Source organism: Petaurus breviceps, unplaced genomic scaffold (genome assembly GCF_028583685.1).
Source record: "Petaurus breviceps papuanus isolate PSGF00001 unplaced genomic scaffold, PetGlider_PUasm1.0 90925, whole genome shotgun sequence".
NCBI lineage: Eukaryota > Metazoa > Chordata > Mammalia > Diprotodontia > Petauridae > Petaurus > Petaurus breviceps.
The window spans coordinates 493,615-516,688 of NW_027187380.1; the positions used below are offsets into that span (position 1 = coordinate 493,615).

Here is a 23,074-nt window from a genome sequence, read left to right on the forward strand (position 1 = left end):
TCCTTGAATGCAAGGTTTCTCAACAAGTCTTTCTCCTTGCTAAAGATCTTGGCAAAGTACTCCAGCACCATACTACCTCTTGTTCCTGTCACAAGCTATTTTAGCCTCTGTTTCAACTGAGAGATATATTGAGTGTGAGGAGTTGCATCATGTTCTTCATTTGAGTTCCCAAAGCATAAGTCAACAGGTTAAGTATGGCTCTCACCCAAACATGAGCAAGTATGATATACAGCCTGTAGCACCATTCCTGGTAGAATTATATTCATGTAATAGAAATGACACATGATGAATTCACACAAAGAATTTGCTTTGTTCTGTTCAAACAAGTGGGTTGAAATGAAAAAACTATGGGTATCTTTGAAGGTGCATGTTTTGATACCTGTCTAACTGAACTCTCGAATAGGACCTCTTGGGGGAGGGACAGCTCTGTGTCCAATGTCAGCTTGAAGTAGCTTTGTATTGCATCCCATCTTGTTGTTTACAGTGTTTTGCTGTAATATTGAAAAGGCTGGGATTAGTTGCAATCAGTAATGGCATTACTATGTTAGAAGTTCTGAACTTAGTTGAACCATAGTATCCACTATTATATTGAGACAAATAATTTCTTTAGGGAATCTCAAGTTCATCTTGATGTATTAAAGTATCATTCAGTTCACCAAGTTCAAGTCCAATAGGACCCAAATTCAATAGGATTTATAGATATTTTTCCTCAAACATCTGTCATAAAAATTTTCAAAATGATGGTAACTTGAAATCCACTAAGACAGCTAAGTCAAAAAGCATTTATTAGGCATTTACTATGTGTCAGGCATTATACTAGGCACTGACAATACAAACAACAAGGTAAAGTTGTCAGTCACTGACATTAAGGAGCTTACATTCTAATGGAAGAAGATAACAAATGAAAGGAAGCTGAAAAAGAGGGAGGTCAGGTCATACGCATTGGGATATACTGGGAGAGAAATTTTTTAAAATGAACATGGCTAGCTTGGGCACTTCCTCAAACTGGAGGTTCTAGTAGAGTTTCATCAATAAGGGAGGGAGCAACACAGAATGAGAATATTCTAAGGTAAAAATACTGCTGGGACCTGGTGGAGATGTCCAGGGAGTTTGTTATAACGCCAGGAGGAGAATCTAAGAAAGCACTGCAGTCCACATTATCGATACTTACCACCATCTCTTCATAAAGTTCTACGAATCTAACAAGAATAGACCCATAAATAACTGATGATAAGGTTAGTGTGTTCGTCCTCTAGGGCCCAGAGTGACCTCATTCCCTGGTCTCACCATGGTTTCCTGTAGCTTGAAAAGGAGATATCCACATTTGAATAACCAACTCTGAATTTCTTGTTTAAAAAAATGGTGATTTTGTTACCCTAGTCATTTATCTGATGGAGATGTTCTTGTGTCAGACCTGTTTTCCCAATTCCCTTTATCTTCTACCTCTCCAAAAGAGAATAGTGCACCAAAAAATTACAATTTTTTTAAAATAAAAAAGAAAGGAACATTATTTACATGAGTGGCAACTAGGAATTATTAGTAAGATAAGATTCCTGTGGATAAGCCCCCATATGTAAGATATAGGTAGCTTATCTAAATATAAAGATTGATTAGCTCCCTTCTAGTATGGAAAGGTATCCAATCTGGGATGTGATCTAGCCTTCTGTAAAGGAGACTGAAACTTCTGCTTTTGTGGGAAACAAGAGAAGGGCCATGGCTGTGAACTTGCTCCTTCCCTCAACTATCTCTAATGAATATTGGAATAAACTTATATATATCCACAATCCCTCAAATATTATCAGTCTAGAGGTACAACACTTTGGTAAACCTAAGATCAATGCTACTTTCTCTGACTACTCTTAAAGGAAGAGTAACCCTTAATTCACTCTAAGGATAGACAAAAACATTTATAGCAACATACAGTGGAAAAAATTGAAAACTAAGGGGGTACCCACCAATTGAGGAATGGCAAAACAAGTTATAGTATATAAATATGATGGAATAGTACTGTGATATAAGAAGTGATGAAGAGGATGGTTTCAGAGAAATCTGGGAAAACTTGCATGAGGTAATACAGAGTGAAGTGAACAGAACCCATAGATTTTTTTTTTCACAGAGGCAACAATATTATAAAAACAAACAATTTTGAAAGACTTATGGACTCTAATCAATGGAATAACTGACCAAATTTCCATTGATGATTAATGATGACACATGCTGCCTACCTTCTAATACAGAAATAAAGGATTTAGCATGCAAAATGAGACATATTTTTTTTTGACATGGCCAATGAAGGAATTTGTTTTGCTTGACTATACATGTTTATAACACGAGTTTTGTTTGTATTTCTTTTGCAATATGGAAGGGGAGTAGGAGGCAGAGAAGAATTATTTTTGTTGATTGAAAAAAAAATAAAATTTAATTTAAAAGTAAAAAAAAGATCCATCCACTTGGGTAATCAGCAAATCCTTTAGTTTTTTTCTGTCTTCAAAACATGCTTTTTAAGAACCAAAAGCTTGGGGATGGCTAGGTGGCACAGTGAATAGAGCACTGGCCCTGGAGTCAGGAGGTCCTGAATTCAAATCTGGCTTCAGACACTTAACACACACACACACACACACACACACACACACACACACACACAAAACCCAGCCATGTGACCTTGGGCAAGTCACTTAACCCCAATTGCCCTCCAAAAAATACCCAAAAGCTTATTATGGAGTCAAGATGGCAGAGTAGAAGCAGGACCTCCGCGGGGCTCTGGCTTCCACCTTTCCCAATCCATGTAAAAGAGGACTCTAAACAAACTTTGGAGCTGCAGAATCCACAACAGGGTGAGAAGCCGCTGAGATGCTGGCACAGCCAGCCAGCACCACGCTGCAGCTTCAGCTCCTGGCCTGCAGAGTGTAGGGGGACCAAACGACCACACTGAGGGGTAATCGCTCTTTCTTTAACCTGCTTGGATCTGGATCACAGTCTAGGGTGGAGATCCTGGGGTGTGTGACCAACTTGCCAGAGTGTGTGGAGACCTCAGAGAGGGCACCCATCTAATATCTCCAGCAGCTGAGAAAACCCCAGCGTTTGGAATGAAAGTTCCCCTGTCTGCTAGCAGAGTCCTACTGTGGCAAAAAGCCCAGGGGTCAAGAGGGACGACATGACCAGACAAAGGAAGCAAAACAAACAGATGACTCCAACATTAGACTCCTATTTTGGGGGCCAAATGGAGCAAAACATGGAACAGGAGGAAGACAGTGAAGTTAGAACTCCTGTACCAAAAGCTTCAAAGGAAAATAGAAGCTGGTTACAGGCTATAGAGGACCTTAAGAAGCAGATAAGAGAAGTGGAGGAAAAATTGGGAAGAGAAATGAGAACGATACAAGAAAATTACAAAATGAGAGTCAACAGCCTGACTGAGGAAAATCACACCTTAAAAAACAGACTGATTCAATTGGCAAAAGAGCCTCAAAAAAGCAATGAGGAGAGGAATGCCTTGAAAAGCTGAATTTTCCAGATGGAAAAAGAATCTCAAAAGCTCAATGAGGAGAATTGTTCCCTTGGATTTAGATTGGAGCAAAGGGAAGCTAGTGACTTTAAGAGAAATCAAGATGATGTTAAACAGATCCAAACAAATGAAAGAATAGAAGTCAATGTGAAATATCTCATGGGAAAAACCACTGACCTGGAAAATAGATGCAGGAGAGATAATTTAAAAATTATTGGACTACCTGAAATCCATGATCAGGGAAAGAACCTAGAAATCATCCTCCAAGAAATTCTCAAGGAAAATTGCCCTGATGTTTTAGAATCAGAAGGCAAAATAGAGGTTGAAAAATTCCACTGACCACCTCAGAAGGCAAAATAGAGGCTGAAAAAATCCACTGACCACCTCCTGAAAAAGATCCCCAAAAGAAAACTCCTAGGAATATTATAGCCAGGTTCCAGAATTCCCAGATCAAGGAGAGAATATTATAAGCAGCCAGGAAGAAACAATTTGAATATTGTGGAAACACAATCAGAATAACACAGTATCTGGCAGTTTCTACACTGAGGGATCGAAGGGCCTTGAATAGGATATTCTGGAGGGCAGAGGAGATGGGATTAAAACCAAGAATCACCTACCCAGCAAAACTGAGTATCATCTTTCAGAAGAAAATATGGTCATTCAGTAGAATAGAGGACTTTCAAGCATTCTTGATGAAAAATCAGAGTTGAATAGAAAATTTGACTTTCAGATACAAGAAGCAAGAGAAGCTTGAGAAGGTAAACAGGGAAAAGAAATCATAAACCACTGATCAAAGTTGAACTATTAATATTCCTACATGGAAAAACGATAATTGTAATTGATGAAACTTTTCTCAGTATGAAAATAGTTGAAGGGAACAGAAATATATATATATATATATATATATATATATGTCTATATTAGAGGGTATATGGGTGTATGAATACATGTGTGAATGTGTGTATATATGCTTACAGGTATACATAGATAGAGGGCACAGGACCAATTTAATAGGAAGGGATGATATTTAAAAGGGGAAATTAAGAGGTGAGAAAGGAATATAATGAGAGGAAATGGAGAGAGACAGAACGGGGTAAACTAACTTATAAAGAAGAGGCAAGGAAAAAGGGTTACAATGGAAGGGAAGAATAGAAGGCAAAAGGGAATGTGTCAACCTTAGTCTCACTGAATTTGGCTCAGGGAGGGAATGATATATACACTAAATAGGGTATCTCACCCTACAGGAGAGTAGGGGGAAGAGAATGAGAGGGGGGATGATGGAAGGGAGGGCAGGCTGGGGGGGAGGATCAATAGGAAGCCTCTTTTTAGTCCAAAAAAGTTTCCCTACATATTTTAAACAAGGTTTTTGCCATTAAGAGGGAAATATCTGTTTCTAGCCAACTCATCATCCAGGGCTCCCTTCTTTCACAATATCCTTTCCTCTCTTAAAAAATGAATTTAACCAAGAGGCCATTGTGAAAGGAAGGAAAAGAGAAGAAAAGGAAAGGAAAAAACAAACTTTGCTCATGTTGCCAAATGTTATAGGCTAAGTCTCAAACAGGTCCAAGGTTGCAACGTTATGAGCACTCATGAATCAAGAAACACAATTAAAACCAAATAAGAATTAAAAGAATTCATTGAGGGATAGATAGGTGGTGAAGTGAATAGAGCACCAGAACACCGGCCCTGGAGTCAGGAAGACCTGAGTTCAAATGTGACCTCAAACATTTGACACAGTATACTAGCTATGTAACCTTGGGTAAATCACTTAACCCCAATTGCCTTGCCTTTCCCCTCCAAAAAAAAAAAAAAAGAATTCATTGAAATAGATACAAAGCTAAAATAATTGTATTTAACCCCTGAATAATCAACATAAAAAAAAAATCTGGAATACATTCCTCTGAAGGCAGCACAAGAGGTGAGGTGGAGCTTCTGACTTCAACTTCTCTTGGTTTAATCCTTTTATACCTCAGGAATCAAGGAATCAAAATGGTCTCTCTCTCTTTGATCCTTTAACCAAACCCACCTATATAAAATTGGTGTTACTCCTACTGCATGAGGGAAATGTTTTGTAGCTGCTTTTCTTTACCATCCTAGTAAATATCTTTGCTAAGAACTAATCAATCTATGGCTAGACTGTTAATAAGAAGCACACCAGTGGGGGCTTATGAACTATAGTGTTAGGAGTACAGCCCATAGGGTTACCCCTAGAACTCGAGGTAGTAGCTTTCCTCTGGGAAGCCAGTTGGAAAGTATAAGTGTGAACTGGAGAAGGAGCCCAGTCAGTCAATAAATATTTATTAAGTGACAGGCAGCTAGGAGGCACAATGGATGTAGTGCTGGGCCTGGATTAATTTTCCTGAGTTCAAATCTGGCCTCAGACACTTTAATAGCTGTATGGCCCCAGGCAAGTCACTTAACTCTGTTTACCTCAGTTTCCTCATCTGTAAAATGATCTGGAGAAGGAAATGGAAAACTACTCCAGCATCTTTGCCAAGAAAACCTAAATGGGGTATTGGGGATACAGGAAGAGGTAAAAGGTAGTCCCTGCCTTCTGGGGACCTCACAATCTAATGGGAAAGACAACAAGCTACACATAGAAGAAATAGGAAATAATTAACAGAGGGAAGACACTAGAATTAAGAGAGGCTGAAAAAGTCTTCCTGTAGAAAACAGATTTTAGTTGGGACTTAAAGGAATCCAGGGAAATTCACCCATAGCCCGAAAATGGAGCATCTTGTTTATGGAACAGCAAGGAGTCCAGAGAAAGTGTTACAAAAGTATGGAAGATAGCTTGTGCTAATGCATGGAGATGGGAGAGAACATATAGAATCTGGGAAATAATTGGCTAGATCTGATCAAGAATCCTCCTCCTTTAGCAGCATCTATTGGTCAGGGGTCAGGGAGGGAACCAGTGAGTTAGAATCATAAAGTCTCAGAGCTGGAAGGTTTGACATTGTCAACGCTTAATAAATAATAATAGCCAACATGTATGTGGCATTTTTAAGGTCTGCAAAGAACTTAACAAATGTAAATTCATTTGATCTTCACAACAGCTCTATGAGGTGTTTATTATCCCCATTATACAGATGAGGAGTATAAAACTGAGAAAGGTTAAGTAACTTTCTCAGGGTCACATAGCTAGTGAGTTTCTGAGGCAGACCTTGACCTCAAGACTTCCTGACCCACCACGTGCAGTGCTCTATTCACTTGTGACATGTAGGTTTTTGAATGAATGAGGAAGTCTCATTGATCATCTTCTTGAATCTTTTCCCTGATGCAGAAATGCTTTCCACGGTAACACTGAGTAATAGATATCCTGCCTCTGCTTGAAAAACTTCCAGTGACATAGAGTTTACTACTACTATGTGCCAGACACTGCAACAAAGATGAAACAGGGGCAATTAGGTGGCGCAGTGATTAGAGCACCAGCCCTGGAGGCAGGAGGACCTAGGTTCAAATCCTACCTCAGACAGTTAACACTTACTAGCCATGTGACCTTGGACAATTGCCTTCCCTTCCCCCCTCCAAAAATAAAAAACAAAAAGCCAAAGATGAAACAGTACCTATTCACAAAGAGCTTACATTCAACCAATCCAATCATACATCTACACCACATTCACATATTCTATAGGGAGATCTCTCCAAAAGCAAAGCAATGGCCCCATCATGCAACTGAGTTCTTAATCTGTTTTGTATCATGGGTCCTTTTGGCAGACCTGGCAAAGTCCATTTACCCTTCTCAGCTTAATACATAAAACAAAAATACATAGGATTACACAAAAGAAATTAATTACATTGAAATATATTTATCCACTTAACCCCAATTGCCCTCGAAAAAGCAAAAAAAAAAAAAAGAAATATATTTATCAAAATATTAAAAAAAAAAAGTTCCCTCAAATTAAGAATCCCTGGCTTTAACTGAATCAAGTTGACCTGGCTACTGCCTTTCATTTGACCCACACCAACCCATATTCATATGCTATCAAGATGTCCACAATCAATTTCTGGGGGGAATACTTGTCCTTCTTATGGGGCAATATCTTTAGGCCATTCCAGATCTTATTCTCTAGATTAAATATGGATGGCCTCTGGAAAAAAATATTCCACATATGGTCTGAGTTTAATGGAATGATTGCTTCCCTCCTTTAGGACACCATACCCTAATTCTCCAGTATTCAATGGATCCATAATCTGTTTAGTGTGGCTACATATTGATACATACCTGGCCCTCTTGTTCAACTCTTTTTCCTTCTATAAACTTGCCACAGGAGGTCCATCCAACATGCTAGAAGCATTCCTTTCAGGCTGTCCATTCACTGGTTATCTTTCACTCTCATTTAGTCATGAAATCATAACATAACAGGTTCTTTTTATTTTTTAGCTTTCTGAAGAGGGGAAGGTAGGGCAGTTGGGGTTAAGTGACTTGCCCAAGGTCACACGGCTAGTTTTGTGTCAAGTGTCTGAAGCCGGATTTGAACTCCGGTCCTCCTGACTCCAGGGCTGGTGCTCTGTTCACTGCGCCACCTAGCCGCCCCAACATAATAGGTTCTTTTCACTCATCCCCTCAACTGTTTCTCCCAGAGCATGTGCAAATATCCTCTGATTGCTTTTGATAAGCTATATGGATGTGTTTATTTCTGTCCATGTATGTATGATCACTGAGAGTGATTGATTGATTGATCACTGAGCCAGAAGAGCTAATGATGATGTGGGATACCAGGACTGGTAAAAGAAGAGGCAATTTCAAACTGGTACACTCCAGGTGACAAAATGTGATTTCAGTCAGAAGTGGAGAAATATAGCCTGATATCATGGAGCCAGGGGCTACCACTCCTCACAAGGAATGTACAATATATTAGCTGGGTTTGTACTGGAGCTCCTGGATTCCTTTGCCTCTCATGTGTGCTTCCTTCCTTGAGTATCAACCTCCTGATAATCAAAAGGTCTAGAATTGGCATCATTCTCTTCCTTAGAACCCAGGAACTGGATAGGTGGCAAATACCTAAGCAGAAACAAGAGTATATTGACACCAAAAGATGAGTCAGCATTAGAGAGGGGCCACTGGAGAGATCAAGCTTGGTTGTTTCATGAGACATGATGAAATTATTATTACATGGTTATTAACATGGCTAATTAGCAATCTTGCAAAAACTGTTTATGTCCTAACAAACCTTGAATATTAGTCTTCCCTCAGACTGTACTAGTAATAAGTTTTATTATTGTTGTCCTGTTTAAATCATTCTATTAATGCATTCTGTGACCCTCTCGTGCTTATCTTGGCTTTCTATATAGAGAATATCTATTCTTTGCTAAGAGCTAATTAAACTAATACCTACTGTGTTTTGGATACCTCATTTAACTTTCTTTTCCTCAACCTTCTGGGGGAAACTCTAGAATAGTTGACAGCTTTCCTCAGAATAGCTGGAGTAGGGGTATGTAATGGTAATGGGAATCTGAAGATCTTCCCTGCCCCCTTAATAGGCCTAAGGGAATTTGAAAATCCTGCTTTGAATATCTTCCCTACCCCTTAATAGGCTGAATGTAATCACATAGAGCCTGTGGTGGGAGGAGTTTGCTGAAGGGTGGAGCATAATTGAGAGGAACCTGAGAGTCAGAGCAATTAGAGCCAAAGGGAGGAGAGGACACAGGCAAGGAGACAGGGACGTATGGTGGCTCCCTGCTGTGTTATGGTGTACTAACTTCTTTGTGGTTATAATGGATTTGGTTTTCTGGTGTTGGGATTTGGCTTTCTGGTATCTGAATAAATGTTTTGCTTCTGTCTTATATAGGGAGAGTCTGTTATATTTTGTGATTAGGAACTATGTCCACATTTCATAGTCGCCATCGGTGCTGTGAATATTGCATTGATGCTACAGGGTAATGAGCCAATGATTGGGAGAATAGGGGCTTCTTTTCTTTCCTTTAACTTCCCTTCCAGAGAAATCAGGCTTCCCCTAGCAAACTTCAATGATTATGCAAAGAACAAGGAGTGGTGAGGGTTGCCAATCCTTAGACAATCACTAAGTGGTTGGATCTATCCTTAATGCTAGAATAGGATCAAAGATCATCTCACCCTATCAAGCCCCCTTTCTCATTTTACAGTTGAGAAAATTGATGCCCAGGAACATTAAGTATCTTACTTTGGGCAGAACCTTATAAGTTGTTTGGTAGGCATAGTGGGAATAAGTATGCTAATTTAGCATGAGAAATCCCATTTTTAGGCTCCTATTTTTAGTAACTTGCTATTAATTTTTATTAGCTTCTTATTTGTTATGTTTTTCTATACTAAAATAAATATTTTTGTATAATTTGATAATGACTTGTGTGTGTCCCTGTAATGTAATGCCAAGGAAAGGCAACTTCCCAAGGTTCAGAATACCAGCATAGGTGCTCTCCATTTTATTCAGTGACAAATTAAGAACAGAGAAGATCAAAATATGACATCATTCAAAATACAGCATTTACTAAGTGTGATTAAATAATCTCCAAGTACTACCCCACCCCAGGACCTTACATTCATTCAATCAATTACAAAGTCCCTGTTCTAAATACTACTCCACCCCTAGGCTGTACCTTCATTTAGTCCATCACAAAGCCCCTTTTCTCAAATGGAGATTATTTCCAATCATAAGTAAAGTACATTCATTTGTTCAATCATAGAACACAAAAAGGTCAAAAGTTCCCCACCCCTGGATCACAATTGAATCTACCCCAGAGTTACAACAAGTTTAAGCACAGCACTTAATACCCAAATGGAGGTCTTTTCTTCATCTTGACAAGAGGCAAGTTCTCAGCAATCTTTGTTCCTGGGGAGACAAAACTTAACAAGGCCACAAGATATATTGCCAGTCTCTTCATTAATTCATCCTCTGTCTGCAGAACAGTCCTAGGACCCCTGAAAACATTAGCAAAACCCTCTCCCAGGATTTCTGTAAACATACAACAAGAAAATCCTTCTTCAGGGCTTCTGAACCAACAGAAAGGTTCCCAGACTCCTGCAGCAACAGCACTGTCCTTCACCAGTGGACAGTATTCACTCTCTGTCTGCAGAACGGTCTCAGGAGCTCTTAACCAAGAGCCAGGTTCCAGAACTTCTTCAACAACAGGACTGTCTTTCACCAGTGGACAAATCTGGCAAAACAACATCAAAACAGACAGACAAAGTACCAGCAAAACAGCCATATCTCCTCAGTCCTTGGCAGCTCTGGGGGCAGGTCTCAAAAGTCCAGGGCAATTCAAAGTGGCCCTCAGCAATCCTCTCAGTCTCTCTCTGCCTCCACGAGGTGCTGCTTCCAAAAAGTTCTTCTGCCTCTCTCTTGTTTCTCTCCAAATCTACGTCACCAGTTCCTCCCAGTTCAGCACTCTCTTTTCACATCAACAAGTCCATCCCACAAGTGGGATTAACAAACTCTGGGTTTTAACACAATCAATTTGAAAACCAAGCCAATACAGGGGAATCTTTCAATGCCATTACTATTACAGCCCCCCAAGACTGGTAAACAAATACTAATGGTGCATGTGTTCCTAATCTGGTAAGTACCTACTAATGGCAAGTATCCCCAAAATCTGGTAAATACCTGCTAACAATTTATATTTCCCAAATCCAGTAAATGACTGATAACACTTATTAATGACATTCAGAAATTAAAGCTTTGATTGGTAGTTTTCTCTCATCAAAAACCTGGGTAATCAGTCACCGATCATGACTTAGATAGAATTTGTAAACATCCTTAGCCAGAATAATAAAAACCCATAAAAGTTTTTCAGGTGGGAGTCAGAGTAAAAACAGGACTTCTGCAGGGATCTGGCTCCCACCTCCTCCAATTTATGTAAAAAAATGACTCTAGACAAACTTTGGAGCTACAGAACTCACAAAATGACACAGAGAAGCTAACCTCCCATTGAGGACAGCCCGGCAGGCCAACAGCAAGTGGCCAGCCCAGCGCTCTGGGAACCGAACCCAGACCTGTGTGAGCTGGAGGTTTTAGCCTCAGGGTGGGCCCGAGGGACTTCAGATCACCAGCAACTGTGGTGGTTTCCAGACTTATCAACCCATAGATGCCAAGGACAAAGTGAGAGGTCAGTGCAGTGTGGACTTTGGGAACTGGGAAGTCGGAGTGCAATCCAGCCTTTGCTCCTGAGGAGAGAAGCAGTTGAGGCGTTGTGGCCATGCAGCTGCTGCCACATGGCTGCTTCAGAGCTCCTGGTCTGCAGATTGTAGGGGGACCAAGCAACCAGTTTGAGGGGTAATTGCTCTTGCTTTAACCTGCTTGGATCTGGATCACTGTCTTAAGTGGAGGTCCTGGGGTGTGTGAGCAGTCTGCCAGAGCATGTGGAGGCTTCAGAGAGGGCACCCAACTAATACCTCCAGCAGCTGTGAAAACCCCAGCTTTTGTGATAAAGCTCCCATTTCTGGTAGCAGAGTTCTATTGTGGCAAAAGGCTCAAAAGTCAAGTAATTGAGTGGTAACATGAGAAAGCAAAGGAAGTAAAGCAAACAGAGCAACCCAACTTTACACTCCTATTTTGGGGACAAAAAGAATCAAAGCATGGAACAGGAGGAAGAGAGTGAAGTCAGAACTCCTGCACCAAAAGCTTCCGAGAAAAATATGATCTGGTTACAGGCCATAGAGGACCCTAAGAAGGATTTTGGAAAGCAAATAAGAGAAGTGGAGGAAAAATTGGGAAGAGAAATGAGAAGATGCAAGAAAATTATGAAATGAGTGTCAACAACCTGACTGAAGAAAATAACACCTTAAAAAATAGACTAACTCAGATGGCAAAAGAGGCTCAAAAAGGCAATGAGGAGAAGAATGCCTTAAAAAGATGAATTTGCCAGATGGAAAAAGAATCTCAAAAGCTCACTGAAGAGAATCGTTCCTTCAGAATTAGATTGGAGCAAATGGAAACTAGTGACTTTATGAGAAATCAAGATACTATTAAACAGATCCAAACAAATGAAAGAATAGAAGGCAATGTGAAATATCTCATTGGGAAAACCACTGATCTGGAAAATAGATCCAGGAGAGATAATTTAAAAATTATTGGACTACTTGAAAGCCATGATCAAAAAAAGAACCTAGAAATCATCCTTCAAGAAATTCTCAAGGAAAATTGCCCTGATGTTTTAGAACCAGGGGGCAAAATAGAGGTTGAAAGAGTCCACCGATCACCTTCTGAAAAATATCCCAAAAAGAAAACTCCTAGGAATATTATAGCCAGGTTCCAGAGTTCCCAGATCAAGGAGAAAATATTACAAGCAGCCAGGAAGAAACAATTTGAATATTGTGGAAACACAATCAGGATAACTCAGGACCTGGCAGCTTCCACATAGAGGGATCAAAGGGCTTGGAATATGATATTCCGGAGGTCAAAGGAGCTGGGATTAAAACCAAGAATCACCTACCCAGCAAAACTGAGTATCATGTTTCAGGGGAAATATGGTTATTCAGTGGAATAGAGGACTTTCAAGCATTCTTGATGAAAAAACCAGAGTTGAATAGAAAATTTGACATTCAGATACAAGAAGCAAGAGAAGCTTGAGAAAGTAAACAGGGAAAAGAAATCAGAAGCCACTTATCAAAGTTGAACTGCTTATATTCCTACATGGAAAAATGACAATTGTAACTTATGAAATTTTTCTCAGTATGACAATAGCTGTAGGGAATAGAAATGTATATATATATGTGTGTGTGTATGTATATGTGTATACATACATATATATGTCATATATATAGCAAGTTATATCGGCATATGAATACATATGGGAGAGTGTGTATATATGTCTACAGGAATACATAGACGGAGGGCACAGGACCAATTGAATAGGAAGGGATGATAATTAAAAGTTGAAATTAAGAGGTGAGAGAGGAATATAATGAGGAAATGAGGAGAGACAGAATGGGGTAAATTATCTCACCTAGAAGAGGCAAGGGAAAATTGTTACAATGGAGGGGAAGAACAGGAAGGCAGAAGGGAATGAGTCAACCTTATTATCATTGAATTTGGATTAGGGAGGGAATGACATACACACTAAATAGGGTATCTCACCCTACAGGAGAGTAGAGGGAAAGGGAAAAAGAGCGAAGGCAATGGAAGGGAGGGCAGGCTGGGGGGGAGGGAAGTTGAAAGCACCCACTTTTGAAAAGGGATAGGATCAAAGTAGAGAATAGAACAAGTGGGGGGGGTGGGATAGGATAGAGGGAAATACAGTCAGTCTTTCACAATATATCCACTATGGAAATGTTTTGCATAGCTACACATGTACAACCTATATTGAACTGCTTATCTTCCCAGTGAGGGTGGGTGATGAGGGAGGAAGGGAAAGAATCTGCAATCCAAAGTTTTAAAATCAAATATTTAAAATATATACATATTATTATCATCATCATTATTATTATTATTTTACATGTAACTGGGAAATGAGATATACAGGCACTGGGGCATAGAGATCCACCGTGCCCTACTGGAAAGTCGAAGGGGAAATGGGGGAAGATATGGGAGAGAGCAGATTGGGGGAGGTGATATTCAGTGGGAATGCTGTTTTGGGGTGGTGGGTAGGGAAAATTGGGGAGAAAATTTGTAACTCAAAATCTTGTGGAAATGAATGATGTAAACTAAAAAAGAAAAAAAAGAAAAAAAGGAAGTCTTTCAGGTATTAGTCTCCTTCTGAGTGTCCACCAGAACTTATTTATGTTCCTCAAACTCAGATATTCAAGCATCACATGTTGGTTTTGAGATCAGTCCTGATAGATTGGGACATGCCACATGAGAGAGACATAGTTCTTTCCACTTGGTAGAGAGTATATTGTCATGAATCCTGGTAGGAGACATGCAAATCAGATTGGTGGTTTGTTCCCAGAGGGATTGACATTTGTGCTGTTGAATAGTCAATAAAGTTTGATTTCATACATTGACAAGAGTAAGTCTTATTAGTGTACCATCATCTCTAATAAGCATACGTAATAGTAGACACAATAAATCAGGTTAGTGTGTTCAACATGCTTTGGAGGAGGCAGCTTAGTGTAGTAGGCTTACAATCAGGAAGAGCCTGGGACAAATCTTGCCTCAGACACATTAATTATATGACTCTAGGCAAATCATTTAATCTCACTGAGTCTTAATTTCCTTAGCTGTAAAATGGGGATAACAGTACCAAACTCATAGCGTATTCATAAAGAATCAAATGAGAATATATGAAAAAAAAAACAAAAAACAAATGAGAATATATGAAAAATGTTTTTCAAAGCTTAGAGGGGAATTTGAACCTAAGTCCTCTGATTCTGTTAATGCTTTTTTTCCATTGACTGGCCCATATTTCCTACTTCTTCCCCCAGTCAAATATTTCTCTATAATATTCTTTTCACTATTATTTCTGTGTATTCCTAATTTATAATGTCTTGTGGCCTGTTCATATTAGTCATGAGTTTCTCCATTGACTTTTGGGTGATCTTCAATTTCAATTTTTCAGAGATGGTGGCATTCCATAACTGACTTAATGAAGCCTAAGGTCTCATTAGTTTTTTGGCTGCCATGTCACACTCATATTGTTGTGAAGAGACTAAGAGTGAGCTGCGACCGGGTTCAAGATAAATTTAGGTGTGGATTTATCAATCAGACATGCGACTACATGGAGTATAAACTGAAATCAGGTAGCCCCGAATGAGGGACCATACAATGCTTATAAAGGCAAAAACCACAATTGAGGAGGGGAGCTAGCATAAGAACAGGCCAGGGTCTTATTCTGGGTGAAGGGTGTGGGAGACCCTGCTTGGTCAGCGTTCTGGGTGGAGGACCTTGTTTGGTCAGCATTCCAGAACAAGGTGGTCTCTTGCATGGGATAGGCTTGGCCCATGATCTTTATACAGATTTGTACCATAATCCTTATACAAAATGCTGTTTCAAGGCTTACTGATTTAGGGAAGTACTAACTTAGGGAAAGATAAGGGGTGGGGGACTATGCCTTGTGTAATTCACTTTTACCCAGGACCATTCCTTAAGCTGTTACAAGCTGTTACAGGGTTTAGGATAGAGACAAAGACAAATATAAAGGGGCTTAATGGTGGGCTCCAAAACAGGTGGCATGTAATTTTGGTTAGGGTACAACAATATTAGGCTGGAAAACCACTTTTAAAAATGTATCTTTTTCACATGAACTGTTTATAAAATCAGTTGTCATACATATAGAGTTGGAATAGATCTTAGAGATCATCTAGTCCACCTCTTTCTTTTACAGATGAGGAAACTGTGGCCCAAAAAGTTTAAATTGTTACTCCAAGGTCATTCAGCCAAAAAAGTCAAAGAGCTGGGATTTGAACTTATATCATCTGGAGTCACACCCAGTATTCTTTTCCATTATAACATTCCATATATCATTCTCATGATTATTACCTAGCCATGCCTCCCACAACTCACATTGTATGTAATTGGTTTTTTTTTAATTCAATTTATCCCTATTAAATTTTAGCTGATTAGATTCATATGATAGACCTCATGCAGGCACCTTTCTGCTTCCCATAAAACTTGACACTTTACAAAAATCAAATCAAGAGAGTGGACTAGGTCCATTTGTACTGAAATGAAAGGTTTAAAAGGCCAGGAATCCAGATCTTATTTGTGGTTAGACCACTACTGATGAAGATCATAGGTTCAGTCCCAGCCTGAGCTAATTAGTTTCTTTTTAAATTTCACTTTTCAATCAACACAATTTTATTTATTTGTCAGCACATTTATTTTATCAATTTATTTTCCCTCCCTCCCATGCCATACACACACACACACACGCACGCACGCACACAACCCTTGTAGCAAATATGAAGAAAAACAAATTCCAGAACGCACTATTTGACAACAACTTCTAGGAAAACTGGAAAATAGTATGGCATAAACTAGGCATAGACCAACATCTTACACCATGTACCAAAATAAAGTCAAAATGGGTACACAATTTAGATATAAAGTCTGATACTATAAGCAAACTGGGAGAGCAAGGAATACTTTACCTGTCAGATTTATGGAGAATGGAAGAATTTATTACCAAACAGGAGATAGAGAACATTATGAAATGCAAAATGGATAATTTTGATTACATAAAATTGAAAAAAAATTTGCACAAAGTCAATGCAACAAAGATTAGAAGAGAAGCAGAAAACTCAGAATTTTTACAACTGTCTCTGATAAAAGCCTCATTTCTAAAATATATAGAGAGTCAAATTTATAAGACTACAAGTCATTCCCCAATTGATAAATGGTCAAAGAATATGAACAGGCAGTTTTCAGAGGAAGAAATTAAAGCCATAAAGAAGAAATTATAGTCATATGAAAAAATGCTCTAAATTACTACTGAGTAGAGAAATGCAAATCAAAACAACTTTGAGGTACCAGATCACACGACAACACAGGAAAATGATAAATGCTAGAGAAGATGTTGGAAAATTGGAACACTAATGCATTGTTGGTAGAATTGTGAACTGATTCAACCATTCTGGAGAGCAAATTGGAACTATGCTCAAAGGGCTATAAAATTGTAAATACCCTTTGACCCAGCAACACCACTTCTAGGGCTGTATCCCAAAGAGATCATAAAAATGAGAAAATGACTTACATGTACAAAAATATTTATAGCAGCTCTTTTTGTGGTGGCCAAGAAATAGAAATTGAGAGGATGCCCATCAGTTGGGGAATGGCTGAACAAGTTGTGGTATATGAATGCAATGGAATACTATTGTGCTATAAGAAATGATGAGCACACAGACTACAGAAAAACCTGGAAAAACTTATACGAACTGGTGCTGAGCAGAGTGAGCAGAACCAGAAGAATATTATGCACAGTAACAGCCACATTGTACAATGACCAATTTTCATCTCTTCTTAGCAATGCTAAGATCTAACATAATTCCAAAAGACCCATGATAGTAAGTGCTGTCCATATTCAGAAAAAGAACTATGGAGTCTGAATGCAGATCAGAGCATATTATTTGCTCTTTTCTTTTCTTTTTTTGTTTGTTTCTCCTATCTCATGATTTCTCTCATTGGTTCTAATTCTTCTTTACAACATGATTAATGTGAAAATAGGTTTAATATGAATGTATATGTAGAACCTATATCAAATTATGCACCTTCTTGGGGTGAGAGGGGAGGAGAGATGGGGAGAAGATTTGGAACTCAAAACCTTATGGAAGTGGATATTGAAAACTAAAAATAAATTAATGTTAAAAAGAAAAACAAATTCCCACATTTTCCACGTCCAGAAAAGTATGCTTTGTTCTTCATCTTGAATCCATCACTTCTGTCTGGACATGATAGCAAAGTTCATTATCAGTTCTCTGGAATCATAGTTGTCATTGCATTGATGCTTATGTACTGTTTAGTGGCCCCCATTCCTATTTGAGAAAGAAGAGCATTACAAGCATGAGGGACAGTCAGAGAAAATGACCAGAGTCAAGAAATGGAGTATCTTGTCTTGCCCATGGGAAAGCAAGGAGGTTAGTGTTACTGAATCAAAGAGTATGTGGCAGGGAATAAAGTAAAAGAAGGGACCTGAGATGCCAAACAGTTCAACCTGCACTTTGCAGATGAAGAAGCTAAGGTCCAGAGAGATCAAGTAACTTCCTGAAGGTGTCACAGATAGTAACTATCAGAGTCAGAATTCAAACCCAGGTCCTCTCACTTCAAATTCAGCAGTATTTCCAGTGTGCCAAATTGTTCCTTTATAAGATAATGTATACAGAGTCATCTAGATGTATGGTTGCGGCTTGCAAGTGGCATAAATAGATACAACAGATAGAATCTGAGATACAATCTATCTCCAACAGGAGATTTTCTCCTTTGTGGGAAGTAGGAAAGAGATCTTATCGGCCATTTCAGCAGCCTATGTGGAGGTAAGGTCAAGCAATGTCCAAGATGATCAGGTGCTGGGTGATCTCTGCTATCTGAAAGAGGGATGTTTTCTAGAATTATATCCCATCTAGGACCCCTCAAATGCCCCTAGTCCAGAGAGAGAGTCTGGCTTCAGAAAGGAAGCTATTTCTCTAGTCTCTCTTAAAGGGGAAGGATGATCTTTAGCTTAAACTCTCTGGTTTAGCCTTTTCCCACCAAATGCTAGTTACACAAAAGACCATCCCAAATAGCAAACAGCAAGTAAACTCATTTATCCAACAAAGCAGAAAACAAATTGCAGAAGTTGTATAGAGTAGACCATACCAAAGAATACATAAAAATAATTAATCTCTTCATCTGGGAGCAAGATAATATCTCAACTCAATCCAAAAGAGAGAACAATGTAACTAACCCAAGGGAAGTTCTCTCTTAACAGTCTCTAGACCTTGGAAGTTAAGGAAGATGAAGTATGAAGTACTAGTCCATAACTCTGAGGGCTCCACTCCACCATTCAAAAGTATCTCTCTTGACTACCTCCCTGCAGTTCCTCTATCCATGTGTCTTAGGAGTTTTCTTCTGAAGAATCTGCAATAAATTAAATAAAATAAAATGAACCAGGTATGTGATACCATGCTCTACATTCTCTCATCCAATCAGGAATCATGTCTTCCTCCACATTCCTCTACATAGTACAGGGCTGTTCCTCCATCATACTTGATGGAGTCTTAGGTACTCCTTTTTTTCATGATTTTCCTTCAGCCCCTTGACTCTGATCTCTGCTCCTACTAATCCTGATTGGATGACATCTTCAGGTATAAATAAAGGCAAGACTGTCAAACCATCCTGAGAGAGCCAATGTTTTAATTTTCAACGTAAGCTCAAAAATTGGTAAATGCTACAAATCAGGGGTTGACATTGTTTTGTTGAATGTCTAGACTTAAGAAAATAATGAAAAATGTTAATAATGCAAACAAAATTTTAAATGGTGACACTCAGACTTTTTTGAGACTTGATTGTTAAAAATTTACCAGCATACTCTCTAGATAAAGGTTTATCTTCCTCTGTCATTTACTACATGCACCAGGGTGTTGCTTATTAAACCCAATCTATAGAATCTCTTATCCCTCCAGGATAGAATGGATCAGTTCTCCATGTGAGTAAAGGTTATCTCTTCGCTGTGGTGACCCTTAGGTGATGCTTCCAGCTTTTTTATTTAGATTAGAATCCTTTCAGGGTCACTTGAAGACAGTGTAGAGAACTGCTGACCTTTCTTCATTTTGTCCATGTCTCCAGTCCCAACTGGAGCTCTGACAAAGGGCCTAAGTAGCAAACTTGTCCAGAACTGGTTCCCCTGTTCAAGGCTTTATTAGGCACAGGTTCCATGAAAGAAACATTGATCTTCACAAGAGTGACCCTAATGCCTACACCTTTCCCCTGCTGGATTCCAAAAGGAAGTGTCTGTTATAGGAATGTAAATTTTTAAGATCTTCCCTGCCCCTAGGTTAAGTGCACCTGGAGCCTGTGGTGGGAGGCTTGTTTTTCAGGAAAGCCCACACCTTGGTGTTTTGTGATTGGGCAGTGGGTCAAGAGGGTGGTTACATTCTCTGACCCAGGAGAAGGCTATATAATCCCTGATGAGAGACTTTGTTTTGGGGCTCACTTTGAGAAGTGTTGGGTGATTTGACCAGATGAGATTCTGGGCAGCCATTGAGAGCCCCCCAGCTTTGAAAAACCCAGATGTTGATGCTTCTCTCTCTGGTAACTGTGATTTGGTATGGATGTAATGGTTGGACAGTTGGAGGCCTGTCTGCTTGAAATGTTTCCTTCTGTATACTCTGAAGCTCGGGGTGCTGACCTTTTCCCCCTGAACTAGGTAAATGATATGTTTGATTGATTAAAGCAAGATTGTTAACCCATTTTGAGTTGCTTTCCTTTAGAAAAGCAGACCTAAGAACCTGTGTTGGCAGCCACCCTGGATATGCTGGGGTGCTTGCTGCTACAGTGTCTTGATCTTTCCTCCAGGCTAGTTCTACCACTTGCCAAAGAACAAAGAGAAATGCAATGATTGGTGAAAAGTACAAACACACAGAGATGGCAGATGGAGTGTAATATGTAAAGAACAAACAAAAGGTAAATATGACTGAATTGCAGTGGACCTGTGGCAGTAACGTACATTAAAAGTGGAAAGATAGGTTGGATTGAGGTTGTAAAGGTCTTTTAAAAGCTAAACAGAAGAGTTTATGTTTTATTCTCCAGGATAAAAGGGAATCACTGGGGTTGGTTGAACTTGGGAGCAACACAGTCACATCTTAAGGAAAATCCTTTGGCAATAGTGTGTAGGATGGACTGGAGTGGGGAAAGACTCAAGGCAGCGAGATTAATTTGGAGGCTGTTGCAATAATCTAAGTGAGAGGCGATTTGAGCTTGTGTGAGTAAATCCCCTGTGCCTGTATGAATAGACAAAAAAGAAGACACATTTGAAAGATGTTGAAGAGGCAGAAACATCAAAATTTGACAATTGATTGGCTTTGAAAGGTTAGGGAAAGTGGGGAGTTGAGTACAATGCAGAGATTATGAACCTAGGAGACTAAGGATAGTTCTGACTTCAACCAAAATAGTAAAGTTTGAATGTAGGGTACATGTTGAATGAGTTTTCCTAAAACTGTGGACAACAGGGAAAACAACAATAACAATGACAGATATTAATGTCATTTCTTACATGCAGATTTGTGGTTCTTGACTCCTTTCAGAAGAAACCCCAACAGGGAGGCAAGGTGGTGGTGTAGAGGCAAGAATACTGAGTCTTGGACTATTCCTTGCTTGGCCAGTAACAAGCTATATGACTTTAGGTAAATTTCTCTTTCTAGGCCTTGGTTTCCTCCTATGTAAAATGAGGGAGTTAGACTATCAAATATACTGGTCTATAAATTAAAAAAAAATTTTTTTTGGTAACTATTTCAGCATAATTAATTTATTTTGTATTTTCCTATATATTTTATGTATTTAAAAACCTTTTTAGAAGGGATTCACCAGACTTCCAAAGAAGTCCATGACACTAGCAAGGCTAACCCTCCCCCCCCCCCCCCCACTAGACGGTCTTCAAGATCCCTCTCAGATTTTACATTCTGATTCTGTGCTTCCTCTCTCTCTTTCTCTCTACAGCTCAGTACTGCCCGGTACTATTATTGCTTAAGGCTGTATTGTTCTGTAATCAGCAACCATCTGGAGGAGAGTGGAAAGTCCAGAGTTCTCCCCCAACTTCTGGTGTGATGCTCCAGCTTTCTTGTCAGTCATTGTGATGGTGGGCCAATTTCACCCAAAGATTTCACAAATTCCTGGTTCCACCCAACACAGGCAACAGGGCCCAGGACTGAGCCACTGTCTCTATACCCCCTCTAGATTCCTCAGGCTTACAGGATGACTGAGGCTGGAGTCCCCAGGGAGAGGGACGGGCTGTACTTGCCTGGACCTGTTGCAGAAAATGTGGTAAGCTCATAGCATTCTCATCCTGTTCACTTCCCAGCTCTGGTTCAATCAATTCATGGAGGAAATTCTTTGTCCCAGGGAGACAAGAAAATAAAGGGTTGTCTTGCCCTAAAGGAACCATAGCCATAGCAAAGGCAGATAGCAGTGAGGGTGGGGGGTAGCAATATAAAAAATAGTCTAGTGGAAAGATCACTGGATTGGAAATTAGGAATACTGGGTTTGCTACCAATTTACTGTATGATCTTGGGCAAGAATGGGAAGCTTTCTAGGCCTCAGTTTTCTTGTCTCTAAAATGAGCAAAATCATGTTTGCTTTGACCAAATGATCAAATAAGATCATGAGTTGTGTGTGTATGTTGCAATGAAAGTAAAATATTGAGACTTCTGGGGGCTCTCTGGACTGAGCTGAGAAGGAGCAGGGAAGGAGGGAGAAAGGGGTTCTTTGGGAAAATCTCAGGTTTATGAGGCAGGAGAAATGAAGCTATATGTCAGACTAGAAGAGGCAGGGAATTCCAGCTCTCACTCACTCGTGTGTGTGCACGTCTAGTTTTCCCCCAATTATGTTGTATCAGCAGTATGAGAAGTGACCTATTCCTTCTCTCCCTCTTAGAGCCCGAGGCAAACTCCCCTTCCGCAGCCTGGCCTGTTTCTTCCCCAAAGATCCTCTCTCCTACCCCCTAAATTCTCCAAAATTTTCCGCACACCTCCTCTCCTCCCCTTCCCCAGAGACCCTTCTTTTACCCAGACCTCCCCATGGCCCACCTCCCTCACCCTTAACTCTAGTTCCTTTCCCCTGGGCCCAGAGCCCACAACCTTGTATTCCTCTCCTTCCTCCCCCTCCCCCCTCCCCCCAGGGAGGTGCGCCTGGCAGCCTCCCTGCCTAATTTCCTGGCACTGGGCTGAGAATAAACAGTGCTATTCCGCCTATAATCCTATTGCCATGGAGACATAACTCTGACGGAGGAGGGGGGAGAGGAAGGGGTGAAGGAGGAGGAGGAGAGGGGGTGTGACCAGGGCTGTATCAGATGAACTGGGACACTCCCCGCTTTTAGCGCTGGCTGGGAAGGTGCCACCCTCTGTACTCTGTGTGGACATTCTTCACATAGCTCCGTCAGGGCTTCTGGGGTGTCCGGGAAGTCACTCTTCCTGGCAGAAGGGAAAGTATTTAACTATGCGCCCAGCACAGGGTTACCAAAATAAAAGGGGGG

General features: G+C 39.9%; 1 long non-coding RNA gene across 1 annotated transcript; it reads left to right on the plus strand.

Moving 5' to 3' along the window:
• Nucleotides 1-20,132: 20,132 nt before the first annotated feature.
• On the plus strand, nucleotides 20,133-21,230 carry LOC138152347 (uncharacterized). The gene is made up of 3 exons (XR_011166078.1): nucleotides 20,133-20,254; nucleotides 20,404-20,511; nucleotides 21,107-21,230. It is a non-coding gene; the product is annotated as an uncharacterized lncRNA (long non-coding RNA).
• The last annotated feature ends 1,844 nt before the right edge of the window (nucleotides 21,231-23,074 follow it).